This window comes from Pistacia vera, unplaced genomic scaffold (genome assembly GCF_008641045.1).
Source record: "Pistacia vera cultivar Batoury unplaced genomic scaffold, PisVer_v2 Contig388, whole genome shotgun sequence".
NCBI lineage: Eukaryota > Viridiplantae > Streptophyta > Magnoliopsida > Sapindales > Anacardiaceae > Pistacia > Pistacia vera.
Genome location: NW_022196210.1, coordinates 9,001 through 27,500, shown reverse-complemented (window position 1 = coordinate 27,500; position 18,500 = coordinate 9,001). Strand labels below are relative to the sequence as shown.

General features: G+C 35.4%; 1 pseudogene; it reads left to right on the top strand.

Annotated features, from left to right (window-relative positions):
• Nucleotides 1–9,657: 9,657 nt before the first annotated feature.
• Nucleotides 9,658–13,273, top strand: LOC116140928 (annotated as a pseudogene).
• Nucleotides 13,274–18,500: the final 5,227 nt, after the last annotated feature.

The window sequence follows — 18,500 nt, the reverse complement described above, 5'->3', positions numbered from 1 at the left end:
ACTCCATACACATTGACGGGTTGCTTACTGTTTTGATAGTTTTTTTTTTTTTTTTTTTGGAATTATTAATTAATTGGAGGAATCTTGAGGAAGCTTCCACTCAATTTGACAGCATTCGTAATTCAACGTCATGTTACATAGTTTTGATTGGTTAAATGAAATTCATGGAAATTTCAAAGACCTTAAATTCCTTAGCTATTAATTATAGATATGGCTTTCTGGAAAGTTGTGGAAATTTAACTAAAGTCATGCTTTGGTAAACCTACCATACCAACACTTATATAGCATATCGTCCAATTATTAGTACAAAGCTGTTATTCATGTTCTAATCTCTCTTTGATGCATGTGATAATTAAGCGGCGTAATATAATATCTAGTTTGAAAAGTCGTTTGGAAGAAGAAGTTAATGCATAGATTTGGTTTAATTATATATCAATCTATAATAAATATTTATCATAAATTAATGTATCATTGTGGAAAAATTTTAATTTTTGATGGTATGAGCGTATCATGCTTTTTATATCTTATTCTAATAAAATTTTTATATTTAAATTTATTTATTTTATTCATGTAATTATCAATATAAATTACTGTAGTTTGGTTAAATAATTATTTATATAATTAAGTTTTAATTATTAAATTATAAATACTAAAATTAAAGTAATAATGATGTCGAAAATCCAATTCTCCTAAAACTTTTTCTACATCTATTGTTATTTGATAGCCGTTGAATCGGCTTCTATATATCCTCAAATAAAATAATACTTAGTTATCTGCTTCTTTAAAAGTAAACTAGTTATTGAAATTAAATTACCCCGAAACCCTAAATAAGAAAATGGCTAATAGCTTCAAGAAGAAATAGAAAAAAAAGAGGTCAACTTAAATAGGAGATTAATAGAAAAAGAGTTTTACCTTTTCTGGTTAATGGTTTATTTTTACTATCATTATTATTTTTATTTCTTTCTAATTCATATCTATCTAATAAATAAGAGAAATTGTATTAAATTAGTGTTTTGATACCCAACCTGGCCCGACCTGTGGAATCGAAACTCGAGCCTTTGCCAAACGGGTCATCACTTTCAAGTATTCACCCTAAACCCTTCGAATTATGGACGACGATCAGTGAGCATACAATGACAATTATGTTGGGGCTTCTTGAGAGGGAGTGTCATGAATCTAAAGGTGGTGAAGGGAGTGATTTCTGTTGAGTAAATCGATTGGAAAAGGGCAAAATCAATCGGCCAAAATAGCAACCTGTTGCTAATGATTGGCGTAGCGAACAGGGGAGGGGTGAGATGGGTTTTGGTCAGGAGGCGAAGAAGAGTGTTTTCGCGGTGATGGAAGTGTTGTCGTCGTCAGAAACATATTCTATTTGGCCTGGGTTGTCAACACTAGCGATAGTGTTTGGGTTTTTTTGCAAGATTTCAATTTTTTAAGGACTTATATGTAATTTTTAGGGGTATTTTTGTTGTATTTCAAACCTTTGGACATCGGTTTAAACCACCGGTCAAACCGGTTCAACCAATCAACCTAGGACCTGACCACTTTATTGGGTTTTACCCAAGATTGGTTATTAAAACATTGATTAAATATCCCTAATTGAGGGTCTGAATTGAAAAATACCCAAAAAAAAAAAAAAAAAAAAATTTTACCAAATATCCCATTCACATATTTTGTCTCAGTTTGGACAAAATTGGCCCTTTCTTCTCCAATTAACACTTAGCCTAACACCTTTTTTCTCTTCTTTCAATTTTTCTCTACTAAAAACAAGTGCTCACACCATCAGACAAGTTCTCACAACGTCTAACATTATTGAAGCTGAAAATGTTGAGAAGAAGACATTATTTGGCTCATATATTGAGTTTTTCGTTCATTAGAAGTCACAACCCAATATGTTTGTTATTTATGATTTGAAATATTTGGTAGATTAGTATATAATTGAAAATTTCTTATAGATTTGATATTAAAAACTATATATAAGATTGGTTAGGATAACATGTATGCTTGTTATGTTAATTTGTAAGTAGGAATGTATATAAAATACTTGAGGTTATGAATTTGAAGTAGTTTCAGTTGGGTTTACGCTAGATGTAAAAAATGATTGGTGGCTGATACTTGACAACCAGGCATACATTTTTAGCAGTCCGATAAGCACCTAATAATAGGGTATAAGTGTATACAGTAGAAAATCCTATGATTGATCTTTGTGAGGATGAGGGCATTGACAACCTGCAAGTAGAGACACAAAGAAAGGAAGGGTGAACACAAAGTCTTTGACAACGATCTGGTGTTGGCCGTAGGCACTCCGACGCTTAAGTCAGCACGGTTGAAAAAGAATTAAATAGGCGATGAATGAGATAGAGTGGATAGAAATCACCATGAAGGTTAGGCTATGGCACGACAAGTGTCATAGAGTGGTCGGAACTCAACTCCACTGTGTGAATTGGCGACTATATAAGAGGGCAAGAGTGAGAATATGGGGAGTGAAGTGCACACTAAATAGTTGGTCGAGAGTATGTTTTGAGGTCCCTTTTGAGAGGGTCGACCTTGGTATTTATAGGAAGCTAGAGTAGTTAGAACTTCCATAGGTTCGGAGTCCCATTGGAGAGTCAATGCCGACTTTACTTTTGTTGACTTGGTAAAGATGATGTAATTCCCTGCTGATTATCACGCTACGTGGCTGGAGATCCAGAGTTTAGTTGAGATTCAATCATGGGATTCAATCCGTACAGTCGACGTCGGGTCGTGCGACTGATGGAATAGTCCAACTCATAGAGCAATCGATTCGTAATGTGGCCTAGATCGTAGGTTTGCTCGATTCGTAGGGCAACCCAAATCGTAGAGTGACCTAGCTCGCGGAGTGGGTTGGCTTATGGAGTGAATGGGCCGCCTGTAGAACATACCAACTTTAGTAGAGCCCGTCATTTGTGGGTCATGGCGTAGAGCCAATTGCAGTTTGACCTTATTTGGGCCCCATACGGATTTTTGCCCATACAATAAGCACATTTGAAGTAGAAACACTTGACAAGGTGGATCGAGCAATATTAGTCTATGTCGGGTATTATGGGTTTTGGAGTAATGCTTGATTGATATGCATCGAGCACTATGGGACACTGTTGGTTGAATTGACACTTTGTTTATTTTGTGTTCTAAATTCTGAAAATCAGCGTAATTCTAAGTTTCCAATTTAAAAAAAAAATGATACCCATAATTATAATGAACCATACCATTGGAAAACATCATATATAAAAACAAATATTATCATTAAACTTCCATAAAAGCATATACAATTATATTGTTTATTAATTAACTACTATATAGGCATTACTCTATGGAAAATAGAATACGCAATATGTCTCCTAAAAATGGGTCTACCAAGTCTCTCAATATAGGAAAAGCAAGCTGCTATACATAAGATACTCCATAAACTTAAACGTAAATATGCCACAGTCATCAAACTTTGTATCTTCTTGTGGTATGCCATCATGTAACCTCATCACCTCAAAATTTACCATTTTGAATAACGATTCAGGTACTTTTCAAAGTAGCCGATCTTCTTCAACAAGTAAGGGGTGATAACTTGCCACAATTGGTAACATATGCTCTGTAGTACTTCACATCTTCCGGTGTTATGAAAATATTATTAATAATTGTCATTTTACCCCTCTACAAAGTAGTAAATTGTATTTTTAGTCACATGAAAACAATATATAATAACATATATGTTGGAAATAAACATAAAAAAAAAACTTAGTTTCAAACAAGCAATAATGTTATATAAAAGTGCCTGAATACGCCTAAAACCATCAATACCCCAAATTGGGTCATTACTTACATGCCCTAAACCCCTGCCCCCATATATTCATATGTAAAAGTGCCTGAATATGCCCCCTGAATATGTTAATATCTAACAAAACAACAAAACCACCTTTTCACAAACACTCAAGTTACAATAATCAAGCAATAAACTACCAAACAAACATTCAACAGTAAAAAATTGTCCAAATTTATACCTAACATAATCTTTACCTAAACTGTAACAATAATCTATCATAAAGATTATAATAATTACCTTTTTAAACTAAGCAAATTGCCTTTTTCTAATCTCCATCAAATGCACTTCTAATCACGGTGAAAATTCTGATTGATGAATGGAGGGAGTTTGGGTTTATTTAGAGTTTGAATGTGAGGAGAAAAGAGCTAGGGTTAGGGTAAGTTTTGGTTGCTTATATATCAAGGGGTATTGTAACGCCCCACTTGAGGTACGTAGCTAATGTTTATTGTTTAGCTCTTATTTGAGTTGGTATATCGTTCATATTGTTTGGTTGGCCCTTGGTTGAATAGATGTTTTGGTTTGGTTGAGTGGTTGCCTTGAAAGTGTAAAGACTTGGCGAAATCTTGGTGTTATAGACTTCGCCGGGGCGAAGAATAATCTTCACCGCGGCGACAAGGTTCTGCAACCAAAGAGGTAGGTTCTATAATTTTTCGCCGCGGCGAAGAGCAGAATAAAATGTGTATTGAGGTTTCTAGAGAATTCTTCCATAGGGGCGAAATGACTTTTCTACCCTTAGTTAGCAGGAAAATTGGGAAGTAAAATGTAAGAGAATTTTATGGAGAATATATTAGAGCGGGGGTGTGTTTGTAATGAATAAAGGACAAAGATGGAATTTTGGAGAAAGAGCAAGGGCAATATGGGAATGAATGAATATATTTTGAGCTAAAAAGGGAATAAGCTTCATAAACCCTTCATTCATTCTTCTTCCACCGCCATCCTCTTTCACCATTTACTCTCAATTCTTCCTTCCATCTTTCAAGGATCTTTGAAGGTTTTTTAGTTGGATTTTGGTAGAACCTTCATTTAAGGCATCCTAAGGTAAGGATTCTTGCTTTAGATGTAAAGTTTTGCCTATATTTGTATATTAAACTCTTGTGGTTTTATTGTGTAAAGTTGTAAAGAAGAGACAAGCTTTTACAGGAAAGGAAAGTACTAGTGTGATCTCTCCATTACAAGGTAAGTAAATCCAACCGAAGTTGAAATTTGAGCAATCTTGTGAATAGAGATTTAGTAGAGATTTATATATGTATGTGTATGTTATGCTATTGAGAAATTGGGTTGAGATGAGTATTTGTTGTATGGTTGTTGATACACTTCATTGATGAGGAGTGTTAATATATGATGAATATGTAGTGATGAGAGGAGGTAGTTTGAGATGAAATTGGAGGAGATTGATAAATCTATTTGGAAGTGTTATCTTATGACAGGAATTATATCTCTGTGAGGGAGATTTCTCCCATTTTGGATGGTTCAAAAGAGGGATAGAACCATAGATAAAGTAGAGTTTTTTGTATGCACATTAGTTGTTTCATGAAATGCCATGAGTAGTAAACCTTAATTCTTGCAACATTGTATGTTGGCATTTCATGGGTGTATTAGTGGAAAAGAGTAATTGTGCATTGAGTAGTGGCTTGAGAAAGAGTAGAGAAGTATGTGTATGAACTACTTTAAGAGTAGAGAGAATGAGAAAATATGAAAAAGGGGTTGGTGCTTTGTGATCTCCACCCGATAGTGATGAGAAATGGGTTGGTGCTTTGTGATCTCCACCCAATAGTTATGAAAAGCGGGTTGGTGCTTTGTGATCTCCACCCGAAAGTCACGAAGAGTGGGTTGATGCTGTGTGAACTCCACCCGGCCGTGCCTCCGATAAGATGAGGCCGTGACATATAGCAGAAGTTAAGGAAGCGAGAGCTGTGTGAAAGAGAAAATAATAAATGAGATGAGAAAAGTGTAAGGAAAGAATTAAAAGAAAGAAGTTACGGGGACAGTCATAAAGGATTTACTTACTGAGCATTATTTTGTGCTCACCCCGTTATTTTTTTTGTGGATGCAGGATCTAGGTGAGAACTCAGTTGGACGGGCGTCGGCAAGCGAGGAGCAATAGCTACACTGTCTGCTGTTTTAATGGCATTTTGTAAATGATGTTCTATTTTGTATAAAGAATGTTTATATGTAATAAAAGAAAATTTTGGGCCCATGTACTTTTGCAAATATACATGTATTCTACTTGATATACTTCTGTGAGTACCCTAGTATAAAGCAGTCATTACAGGTATTATGGTCTTTGAAAATGTGGAAGGAATATAATTTCTCTTTCTCTCAACCACTACCGAGTGACCTGATGGTAAACGAGCAGAAGGAGGTTTCATGAGTTCTTGAATTCAAGTTCCCCCATGCATTAATAGGGACAGCCTTTAAGGCTCTTACTTGGCTGACAGTTCTAAATAGAGGTGGAAGTCCGAGCCCATTGAGGGCCCAAGCCCATGAGATTTCTCAAGGTCGAGACAGGTCCCTAGGATCGATCATGGGCCTATAGGACCGATCCAGGACAATTTTTTTTGTTAAATTTTATTTTAACCCCTAAATTTATTGTCAAATTCATATTAAATAGGGGATTTTGGATATTTTATAGGGGTTAAAAGGAAATTGGGGAGGGGGTTTGGGCCCGGGCTTGGGATCGTGTCTTGGAGGAGGGATCGGCCCTGGGCCAGGGCCCTCCTCCCTTGTGTCTGATTTGGTCCTAGGACCTGTCCTTATAAGATCGATATTTTGGGCTGGGCTTTTTGGGTCTAGGCCTAATTCTCATATCTAGTTTTAGGGTCCCAAAGGATTAATTAAAGTGCACGCAAGTTGATCCGGATACCCCAATGATTTAAAAAAAAAAATTCTCTCAATAAATAAATATATTAACCAGCAAAATTGTAAATCAACGTGCTGCATGCAATTTCAGTTTTGGTTCCAAGAAAAAGAAAAAGAAAATTGACAGTCAAGGTCAATTTCTACTTTTCAATGTGATAAACATTAAAAAATAAACAAATGGCTTTGGATTCAGAAATGCTGTCCAATAGCTCAAAAAAAAAAAAAAAAAAAAAAAAAGTGTGAATTTAAAATTCGGACTTTATATTGTGGTTAGTAAGAATTAACTCATCTCGAATATAAGAAGCAGCAGACCTGCAAGACTTTATGAATAAAAAAAATCAAGATATAATCTGATTATATACCAGTATTTTTTTTTAATTCAAAATTCCGTTTATTGGCGCAAACTAATACTAATAAACAAAATTTAATTAACATTAGTCGACACAAACTAACGAGATCTTTTTATAATTATAAGAAACCGGATATATAATGCAATTCTTTGAAATTCGTGTACATTTTAGAAACATTGAAACGATACTGTGATTTGTGAGTGTATTAATCAAAGAATATGATATATGTTTGAGACTTTGAGTTAATTTAAACATGTAATTAATATATTCAACTTAAATTACGTAACTAGACATGGTTAATGAATTGATATAAAAAGTCAACAAAATAGATACACAAAAAATGAGGTTGATTGATGTGACATAACAATATAAGAATAAAGTCACAATTAAAATAAAATAAAAATATAATTATAATATTACTCTTTTCCAATAAGTTTACCATTGCATATTTGTATTACAAATCTAGTTCTCACTTGTGTCATATGCAATTTCATTATTCTAATTAGTTTATCCATATACATCAAGTAAAACATAAACACGTACAACAAATTAGAAACAAAACTAATCGTACATTTTCATACGCAATTTCATTATTCTAATTAGTTATCCAGATTTAAAGGGGTACAATGCAATTAAAGAATATAAAGGGTATTATGTGAAATTTCAAATTTTAGAGGACCTATCCCCCCTTACTTCGACATTGAGAGTATGAATATTTTCTTTTTCATCAATCTTATAATTAATTTAATTGTTAATTCTAAATTTGAATATTTATACAATACATTTACACTAATTTGTGATACAATTGATATGTTAATACTGTGTTAACACTATGATAGCATAAATTCTCTTGTTAATAATAAGACGGTACTATAATTTATCCGAAATAAAGATGGTTTGCATAAGAGTGCGGAATTTACGTTTGTTTTAGTATTTGAGATAATATTTTTGATATTTTTAGAGTTGGGTCGAAATGACGAGGTAAGATTTAAAAATTAACAAAAACACCTCATAGGTTTAGTAATTTACTAAACACTCTTGTAATAAAAATATTAAAAATTATAAAAACACCCCCACTCACCCATTAAATACCAGCAGTCGGCCGCTACCACCGCAGGACTGGTTGGATCTAGTCGGTCGTGCGCCAAGATGACATTTTCTAGCCAGATCCACCGTGGATCTGACTGGAAAAGGCCAGATCTGACAGCGTTTGGTCATCAATAATGGCCAAAGATATGGCCATCGTTGATGGTCAACGACGGCCATATCTCGGTCGTTGTTGAAGATTAGCTACAATCAAAGATCTGATCGATAAATGATAAATCGGTGTACTACCGGCCAGATCCAATCGGTAATGAGCTATTATACCAAATTCTGGCTACTTGCCGGCGGTGGTGGCCGAAATCTAACAAATGTGGGTGCGTAGGGGTGTTTTTATCAATTTTAAACTTTTTTTTTGGTGTTTAGTTAAATTAATAAACTTAGGAGGTTTTAAAAAGTTGAATAAAACATAATAGTATTTTCAGAATAGGGAAAAAACGTGTATTTTGGATATTCTAATTTGTTATCCATTTCTACAAGGGCACAACGTAATTAATTAAGGATACTAAGGGATATTTTATGAATTTTCAAATTTCAAGGGGTCCACGCTCCTTTACCTTGTATTTATGTTTACATTAGAGTCTCAACAATTTTCTTTTTCATTAATTTAATTTATAATTTTTAAATTAAATATTTTTACGATAAGTTTGTACTAATGTATAAGGGATAATTTTTTTAAACCTCCCAGGGTTTATCTAGATCTAAAAACCACCTTAAATATCAATAATGATACAAAACCCCCTAACATTTGTCAGAGTTAACAAAATCCCATTAGTTGTCAGATGTAGGGTAAGATGGTCATAACACATGCCTAAGAGAGGTTTTTAAGATAATTATCCTTTTTTTTTTTTTTTTTGGTTATAAGCAAATATTTAACGTCTGACAATGATAGGAGTTTCGCATGTATGTGGACTTGAGAGGGTTTTCAGGTTTGAGCAAATCTAGAGGTTTAAAGAATTGGCCTTATTTATAGAATAATACTATACTCATATCTTTTCTTATAAAATTTTTCTCATAACTCTGAAGTGACAGTCAATAATTGGTTAACTATAATTATTTGGTAAGACCCATTATAAGTTAGTCAATTATAAAGTCACGTTAGAGTTATGAAAAAAAGTTTGCAAGAAGAAGTTGTAATCGTAATATTATTAAATTTATAATATTGTTGGTATAATGACACCGTGGTTAACACTACTATGTCGGAGATATAATGAGAGGGTACTATAATCTTACGGAAAAAGGGTATGCATAAGAGTGTGAACTTTCACCATTGACCGATACCGTGTACTGAGAGAAAGGGAGGACATTCTTCACAAAAACCTGGAATTTCCAAGTAGTCTCAATCTCTCCGTTATTATGCGCTCACTTGCCTAACTTTTTCATCATATCCATCCCTTAATTACATATATATAACGAGGTACTCTTCGTGAAAATCAAACCACCATTGAAAAACTGAACTTATATTAGAATCCCAGTTAAATTACGAATGTAGTTAAATATATTTCTGATCTCATGATAGATGAGATGCCACCTGGGTTTCGTTTTTACCCAACAGAAGAAGAATTGGTTTCCTTCTATCTTCATCACAAGCTTCAAGGTACCAGAGACGACTTGAACCGTCTTATGGACCGGGTTATACCAGTCGTCAATATATACGATTTCAATCCATGGAACTTCCACGTAAATCTTTATTTCTTCATCTCTTATTCATTTTAAATTATTGCTTTTGCTTTTTGTCTTCGATCATCGCTTTTAGTGCAGGTTTCTTAAAAACAGATGGTTGAGCTCAGATATCGAATTACTTGCACCCCATTTCATCATTAGAATTCCTTTTTTTTTCTTTTGACATGAAGCCCACCGATAACTTTTAAAGTTTTTTGTACCACCATTTATTATTGTTCAACAAAAGGATTTTCTTTGTCTAATTTTTATCTATCACCACAATCTTGACTTTTTTCTCATGATATATTGTGAAGATGAAGTTAGCAATAAGGATTTTCAGATTAAAAAAAAAGATTTGAAGTATCTGGGAACAATGTCATTAAGAAGGAGAAAATACATCTTAAAATATTTTAATAAATCTTTAATATTATTTTATTTGTTTTTTCTTTTTTGAAGCTGAAGAGAACAAACAAAATCAAGAAGAAAAAAACGTTTGAAGAACGATCGCTCAAAACTCCAGAATAATTATACGTGTTTTCTTCTAGTATTTTTTGGGGAGTACGAACTTTTTATGAGTATTAAAATTCAACATAGCATCTGAGTAGATCTATGCTTTTTGTACCGAACTTGTAATCTTTAAACGGAAATTGAGTATGAATTTAGAATTAAAAGGGCTAGCTAGAAAGCGGTTTTATTATCATGAAACTCACATTTATTTATTTATTTTGAATTTATTTTTGATCCAGAATTTTCCCAATACCTGTGCCATAGAGACCCTGACAATGGTTCTCTTTTCATTCCAAGACAAGAGAGCGAAGCACGCGGAGGGAGACCAAACAGACTGACAACTGAAGGTATTGGAAAGCAACTGGATCACCTGGTTTTGTTACTCTTCAAATCGCGCTGTTGGAGAAAAGAGAACGATGGTTTTCTATAGAGGAAGAGCTCCGTCTGGAAGAAAAACTGAGTGGAAAATGAACGAGTACAAAGCCATTGAGGAAGCATCCGCATCTACCTCTGCAACTCCACCGGTATGTAATAATTAAATTATGATAATTATTTGTTTCATTACATAAATAATTTATATGGTACTAGCAAATGGCTGCAATATAATTTTATTGGTAATAATCATGTGTTAACCCAAAACATTAATAGTTACAAGCAGCCAATTATGATCCGATTAACCTAATCCGACACTCATCTCTTTTTGTAAGAAATTATAACCCCGTTACAATGTTTTTTTAGATAGACGGATTAGTTAATTTCATAGTTGAAACTTTGAAATTGATATATAACTTAACAATATTTTTTTTAACATAGTTGATCGTGAAAATATTAAAACTTAATTGCCTAAGAAGGTCTACAAATCATTATACTGATATAGTAAGACTATCCAAAATTAATTACATATATAAGTGGTAATTTTTTATTTTTTTTTCTGTTATCCATCAAAAGGTGTTATTGATAAATCATGATAGTAATTATTATTAGGATGATGATGTTGTGAGACTATCTCATATGTTATTTCTCCATTTTTCGGAGATCAATTATGTGATTGTAAAAGTAGAGAACTCTCGAGTGAAGATAAAAAATCGTTTTCCTTATTTAAGGGTTTACAAGACCTTGTTTGAATATTAAGCGAAGGTAGAAAACGTGCGTTTTATTATGATTCATTCCCTCCTTTCTTGACTTGTTATTAATTGCTTGGCTAATAGATGCATGTTTTGGGGAGCACATCTGTCACTTCTATTTTCCCAAGTGTTCAAAGTGCTGATGGAGGCTTAATATCCAACTTTTGTACACAATTTGATATGCAGTTATGTCCCATTCACTAGAATATACGCTTGACAAGTAATCTCCAAATCTTCAATCCATTAAGCTTAAAAGATTGAAGAGAAAGCTAAGTGAGTTAGGAAAATAAAAGTGCATTTTAGTTTGAAGTTTGGTGTATACTATAGAATTCGGATTAACAATCTTAACCAAGAAAGCCATGAAAAGAAATTAGTTTATTAGGTGAGAATTTGGTTGATATTCTTACGTTAAGAATGATTGTTCGGATATTTACAAGTGAGGTTTTTTGTTGTGATCGGTTTGTTTATTAGTAAAATTCTTAGTGTCTTTGGCCTGTGATCATGCGTAAAATTCGAACCAATTAAACTAAATTATAGTATTCTTTAATTTGTGTTTTGTCATTATTTTCCGTATCTATCTCATTCATTTTGTCTTTACGACTAGCGTCCCTATACCAAAGGTTTATATAATAGAAAGAGATGGATACCTTTTAACTAAGCAGTTAGGTAGAGTATTAATTTAACATGTATCAAAACCAAATGTCAGAATTTCGTATCGCCATGTTTGCCTTGAATAAAATATATATAAAAAAAAAAATCCAGTTTTATGATAGAGAGCCTGTTAGAAAAATAATGTTGAGAAAATTAACCAATGGAATAAATAATGTACACTATAATAATCTAATTTCTTAGATCTTAGTAGTTATAATTATCTTTGATTTCTTTAAAATCTTCGCATGCAGGTAAGGCAAGAATTAAGTTTGTGCCGAGTGTACAAGAAATCCAAATGCTTGCGGAACTTTGACCGACGTCACCACACCACCCGGCAGCAGAGCAGCAGTTTAAATTGGCGAGCCAAGGCTAGTTCAACAGTGATGATAATGAGTTAATAACAACATCTCATCATCGAACGCTCAAATCGATCCAGAGAACAAGCTCATGGAGAGTTCATCCTCAGGAGACCATGCTCAACAATCTGTAAACGGAGAAACTAGTAACATGGCAATTGGTTCTGATAATGAATTGTGGTGGGATTTGGAGCAAATTGATTGGTTCTGGGATGGGGTAAGAGAAGCTATTTATTATAACAAAATAAGGGGCCTGATGGATACTTTATTTGATAATTCAATCAATGTATTTTGCAAGGCTCTTATGAACTATTATAAAATATCATCATCCGATATCTTGGGATGAACTTCAATTGATCTTTGGTAATTCTACTTATATAAGGTTTATTCAACAAATCCCTAAAACTTGCATAGATTGCTTATCGGAGAGATTAACCTTGATATCTGAATAAGTTTACACTTTACATCCATTGTACCGTCGTAGGTCCAGTCCATCACTCATGGAATATGTGAAAATAACGTATCATAATGTTGTACCGTCATAGGTCCAGTCCACCAATCAAGAAATATGTAAATAAATGATCATCATGTGTCGTACGTCGTAGGTCCAGTTCATCAATCAATAAATATGTAAATATAATGTAAGGTCTTACAAAGGATAGATAGATGTATCAAAATTCTATCAAGTTGATTGTAACAATCAATCCCTATACTTGTTTAGATGAAAAAGATATTAAAATTTATCGTCCCTTAAAAGTTTAAAGATATTATTTCCATTGATAATTTTTTTTATTGTTCATTGTGGTTACTCTGTAGAGTATTAGTTAAAAAAAAAAAAAAAAAAAAAAAATTTCCCTTTTTAATTTTGGAAAATCTTATACTGGCTTCGGTTATATATAAGTTGTTATATATTGTATGATATAATGTGGCACTGGAAAATCATAATGTACTTCATCAAAGACATTTGAGATTTCTGCATGTAGCAGAAATCCCAATCCAATATTCGTCTCTTAATATCAAAATGATAATATTATTCTTTTCATGTGCAAAAAAAAAAGCCTACGTAATTTTTCAATATACAAGTTATGTTCCTCTTCTACATATTTAATTATTTTCTTCTTAAATAACCCTTAAAAATATATTTTTTGTCATTTTAACTTCCTATTCGGTATACAAATAATATAAAAGGGCTCTTTGGTTGGGGTTATTAGAATTATGAAAGTGACTATATTTTGTTGATAAAGGACCTTATGTGTAATTAAATTGAAATTATATTAAGAACAACTGAAGAAATTATGGATTATTAATGAAAATACATTTTAATTTTTCTTTACAATTTGTGCATGTTTGGAATGAATTTTAAGATTGTGTAAATTGATATTGGGTGTGATTTGTTAATTAGAGTCGGTTTTCTCTCATTTACACTATTTAGGGGACAAATTGTCATAAACACTTGGGTTGATCTTGTCACTTTTTATTCATATAGGGACTAAATGATATTTTCTTTCCTCACCATAAAATGAAGCCAAAGGTCGTAGATTGGTGGCTGCCGCCACCAAAACCCTTCACCTTCACTGATCAAGCTCCAGCGAGCTTCCACCTTCCAAAATCATCTCCTTCACGAGCCAAGGTCGAACGACGCTTCACCTCCCCAAGTCACGCTACTCTTCGTCTTCCCGGGTTGTTTTCACCCTTTTTTGGTGATGGTTTGACTTCCCGAGTGTTGGGTCATCTTCCCCTATTCCATCTCACCTTCCCCGAGCTTTCTTGCCACCGATTTGGCTGTTTTTTGGCGTGAATCAACACTTCCCAAAATGTGACTCTTTGATTTCCTGACATCTTTTCGCTCCTTTTCCGGCATTGCCTCGACTTCCTAACCAATAGACAGACTCCCCAACTCGAGAGCTTTCTCCCCATACCCTCGGATCTCCATTTTGCCACCGTTCGCTGGGAACCACCGCTGAACACTAACGTTTTCCTACGAGTTGTGTCCCTTCATCTTCCGGGTGTTTTCATCGTCTTCTCCACCCACGAAGTGTGCCATCTCGTTGTCGGTTACGTCCTCTTCGTCATGACGAGCTTCGTTCCCGACATTCCAGCCTTCATTGACACCACCATGAGCGGCTGAGCTCTCGGTTGCCTGTTACGATGTAAGCGAGATCAGGATGAGCCCGATGTTCTTGTATTTAGATTATATTTGTTTTCGTTTCAGTTTGTTTGCGATGCTTTAATATTATTTTGACGCTCGATGTGCTGAATTGATAATGTCCATTGAGAACTTTTGTTGATATACAACTTTTGCATAATTGAATGTCGGTTGGAGATTATTGAATGTTGATTATGGCTTTAAATTGCTTCGGTATTGATTGCAATCAAGTTGTATTAGCATTTAATACCATTTCTACTAGGAATGCATTTGTTGTGTAATTGATTGATTGGATGATACGAGTTGATAAGTTGTACTTGTTAGTGTTGTATCAACTAGTGGTGTTTAAGGGTTTAGCGTTTTCCGGTTAGTCAATGATAGTCTTTAACCAATCAATCTGTAACTAAGACGACGAGGAGACAAGATAGATTATACCTAGATTGTCGGGAGATGTTTTTATTGATTTGCCTAGCCTTGTAGGTTTAGGAAATTGAAGAGCGAGGGGAGGAATTGTGAGAATTTGTCTTGAGTCGAACCGAATCCGTAGAGGCAACACTTTTAATATTGCGTTTTAGTTAGCAGTTTATTTGATGCTTTTAATTTCCTGCTATTAATTAGTTTCTTTAGTTTTAATCAATCAATTTGCCAATTTCCCTTTCGTTGACTCAGATATATATTAGATCATTAGTCTTTGCTCCCTATGGATTCAACCCTTCTTACCACTAACTACGGTACTTAGGTTTGATTTTGTGACCGTGACGATCGGTTCGACAGGGTCATCTCTCATTAATGAGGTAATGTCATCTTATATTACTTACATTACTATGTTTAATTAGCAAGTAATATAAGATTTTAGTAATCTTCCAAAACCAATAATAATTACTATTGGTTATATAGGTTATAATTTGAATACCACTATTTTCTTAGGTATTTTAAGATTATTTGAAAATCTTAATTTTCTTACAGTTTTACCCCTAACTATTAATTTTTTTTTTTGATAATAATGCCCCTGTTTTGAAAACAATTTACAAAAATATTAATTGACTATTTTATCTTATATATAAAATTTTTAAGACATATATACCCTTGAACTAAAAAAAACTATCCAAGACTGGTGGTCAGATCTAGCCAACTTCGCCAACGGTCGACTGCCGATGCCGGAACAACGCAAGACCAGTCGGATCTGGCCAGTTGTGTGCCGATCTGGCCAGAAACGACCAAATCTATTATGGTCGTTTCCTACCAAATTCTTTGATCTATTGCCATTAACAAATATCAATCTGACTGAAAACAACTAGATCGACGTACGACATACCAAATCCAACCGATCATGCGCTATTCCAGCCACATCGACCGATGGTCTTATTGGGTGGCTTGTAAATTGTTTTAAAATCAAGGGAATTATTGTCCAAAATTTTAATTACTTAGGGGTAAATTTTTAATGATAGGGTTCGGGTAAAATAATTTCAAAACAAGGGCATTATTGTCCAAATTTTTAATAATTAGGGTTAAAATTATAACAAAAATATGATTACCAAGGGAGTATCCTTTTTCAAATATGTTTCACAAAAATATTTTTCGTAACTTTTTCAATAAATTTTAGGGTTAAACTTAATTAATTTTATATATAGAAAATAGGAATGCAACTACATCAAACTCTTTATTTAAAGTCCGAAAATTCTTCATATATTTAGTCCGAACTGTATGAATTTTAAGAATTATTAGATTAATGGCATTCTCAAATGTACGCGTCCTTATGTTTTTCTTAATTCTAGACTCTACTTAACTATTACCGATAAATATTAAAAGATAAACTTTTAAAAATTTTAATAGAAAAAAGTTTGATTAATTTTTGTTTTTTATTGTTAGATGGGCCAATAAACAATTTATTGACACCGTTGTTAGGGCCAAAAATCGTCCTTGGCCCGAATAGGAAAACGGGCTCGATACTGAAGAAGAAGCCAGACCCAATCCCGATATGACCCAACGAGATTAGGCCCATTCGGTACAAGATATAGCCAGCCCAAACCACGTGGGCACGAGCCTCCTAATCCCGGTCCATTTCCTAGGTCCATGGGCGAATCCAGAGCCCACAATCCCCTCAGAATCCTTTCCTACTCCTGATCTATCTCCCATTCAAGTTGACCTTCCTATTCCTGATCACTTTCCTACTCGGAGTTACTCTCCTAATCAGAATCACCTTCCAATCCGGACACTAGTAAGACAGCTTACCACGACCCTAATTCTTCTAGGGTTTGCATCAGAGTCATACTAGGACTCCTACTTCTACCAGGATTGGGAGACCAAACGACCACTATATAAGCAGAGGCCATCCCTCTCACAAAGGGGACATTACATTCGACCTTCACACTAAAAGCTCTGACTTGAGAGCTTCACATCATCGCCGTAGTCACAGTCCCGGACTAGACTTCCGGTAACCTTTTACTCCCTAGTCCTCACTATATTAGCCTTTCAGCCTTGCTGACTTGAAGTCGAAGTGCCTACGGCAAACACCACACCGGTGTTTCCCGTTTGCTTCACGCGTGTGTTTCCTACGTGTGCAGGTACAACAGATCGCTAGTGGCCTCAACCTTGCAGGATCAGACCCCCCTTCCGTACAGGTAGATTTTTACGTCTACAGTTTGGCGCCCACCGTGGGGCCTCTATCAATCATTCGGCTTGACGAACCTTGCTACGTGAAGGAATATTCCATGGCTGACAATCCCGACAACGTTAACTCCGGCCTCGAGGTCAGACTGGAGGCTTTGACCGCTCTCATGCAACAAAACTCGGACAAGGTGGCCATGCTGGAAGCCGAAAACGCATCCATTAGGGCTGAAAACCAGTCTCTAAAGGAGAAAGTAAGTCAATTATATGATCTCGAGTTTCTGCCCAAACAAGTACCCCCCAATCGGTTCCGCGCCCTTATCCCATCCATGCAACCTCTCTCCACACCAGAGCATTGCCCCTCGGCCTCTGGTAAAGGGCCTCGTCCGTTAAGCGTACTGGCGCTCGATGACCCCGTTTTGACTAATGGGGACAAAGTTATGCCAACAGAACACCATCCAGCCGATCCATCCCAGCCTCGTGACCAAGAGGATCCAGTAACAGAGAGCCCGCATCCGCAAGACCAGCCCATCCTTACCGTCCCGCTCCACCTCCAGTCAACAACCCAAACATAAACCCCATTCAGCTCGGCTCACCCTCGCGGGTTGAACGGCCAAACCAAACCAACTCTAGCACTCGAGCTCATCCATCCTGACAGACTGAACGACTACCAGACGACTCCCCTGACCATTCATGTAGGGCGGAATAATAGAACAGTGACAATGGGAGTCATCCAACCGAAAAGGATGAACGAAGACCCATGCTACCAAGGAATGCACGACGGAATGATTTATCAGACCACCCCCCGAGGGATGACCCAACGGAAGGTACCGAGAACGAATGCAGTAGCAGACCCAGTAAGACGGGATGATCCGGTAGTATCCCCCTCTCCTATGGAACAAGTACTGGCCAAGAGGCTGGCCGATGTCGAGGCAGTGATGAGACGCATTTCAGGAATGTTGGTCCCAACCAAGAAGAGCAGACCCCATTGTTACGCTGATTCACCTTTTGTGGATGAGATCGCCTTAGCTGATATGCCCCAGAAATTCACCATTCCCAACATGAAACCCTACGACGGCATAACCGACCTAGATGATTACATAGCCTCGTAAAAGCAACGGATGTTCACTGTCTCAATACCCCGAGCGTTGAGGGAAGCCTGCATGTGCAAGAGTTTTGGTTCAAGCTTATCCGGTCCAGCACTCTAGTGGTACACAAATCTCCCGAACGGTTCCATCGACTCATTCGCTCAGCTCACCGACACCTTTATGGAGCAGTTCGCCAACAGCAAGAAACTCGGGA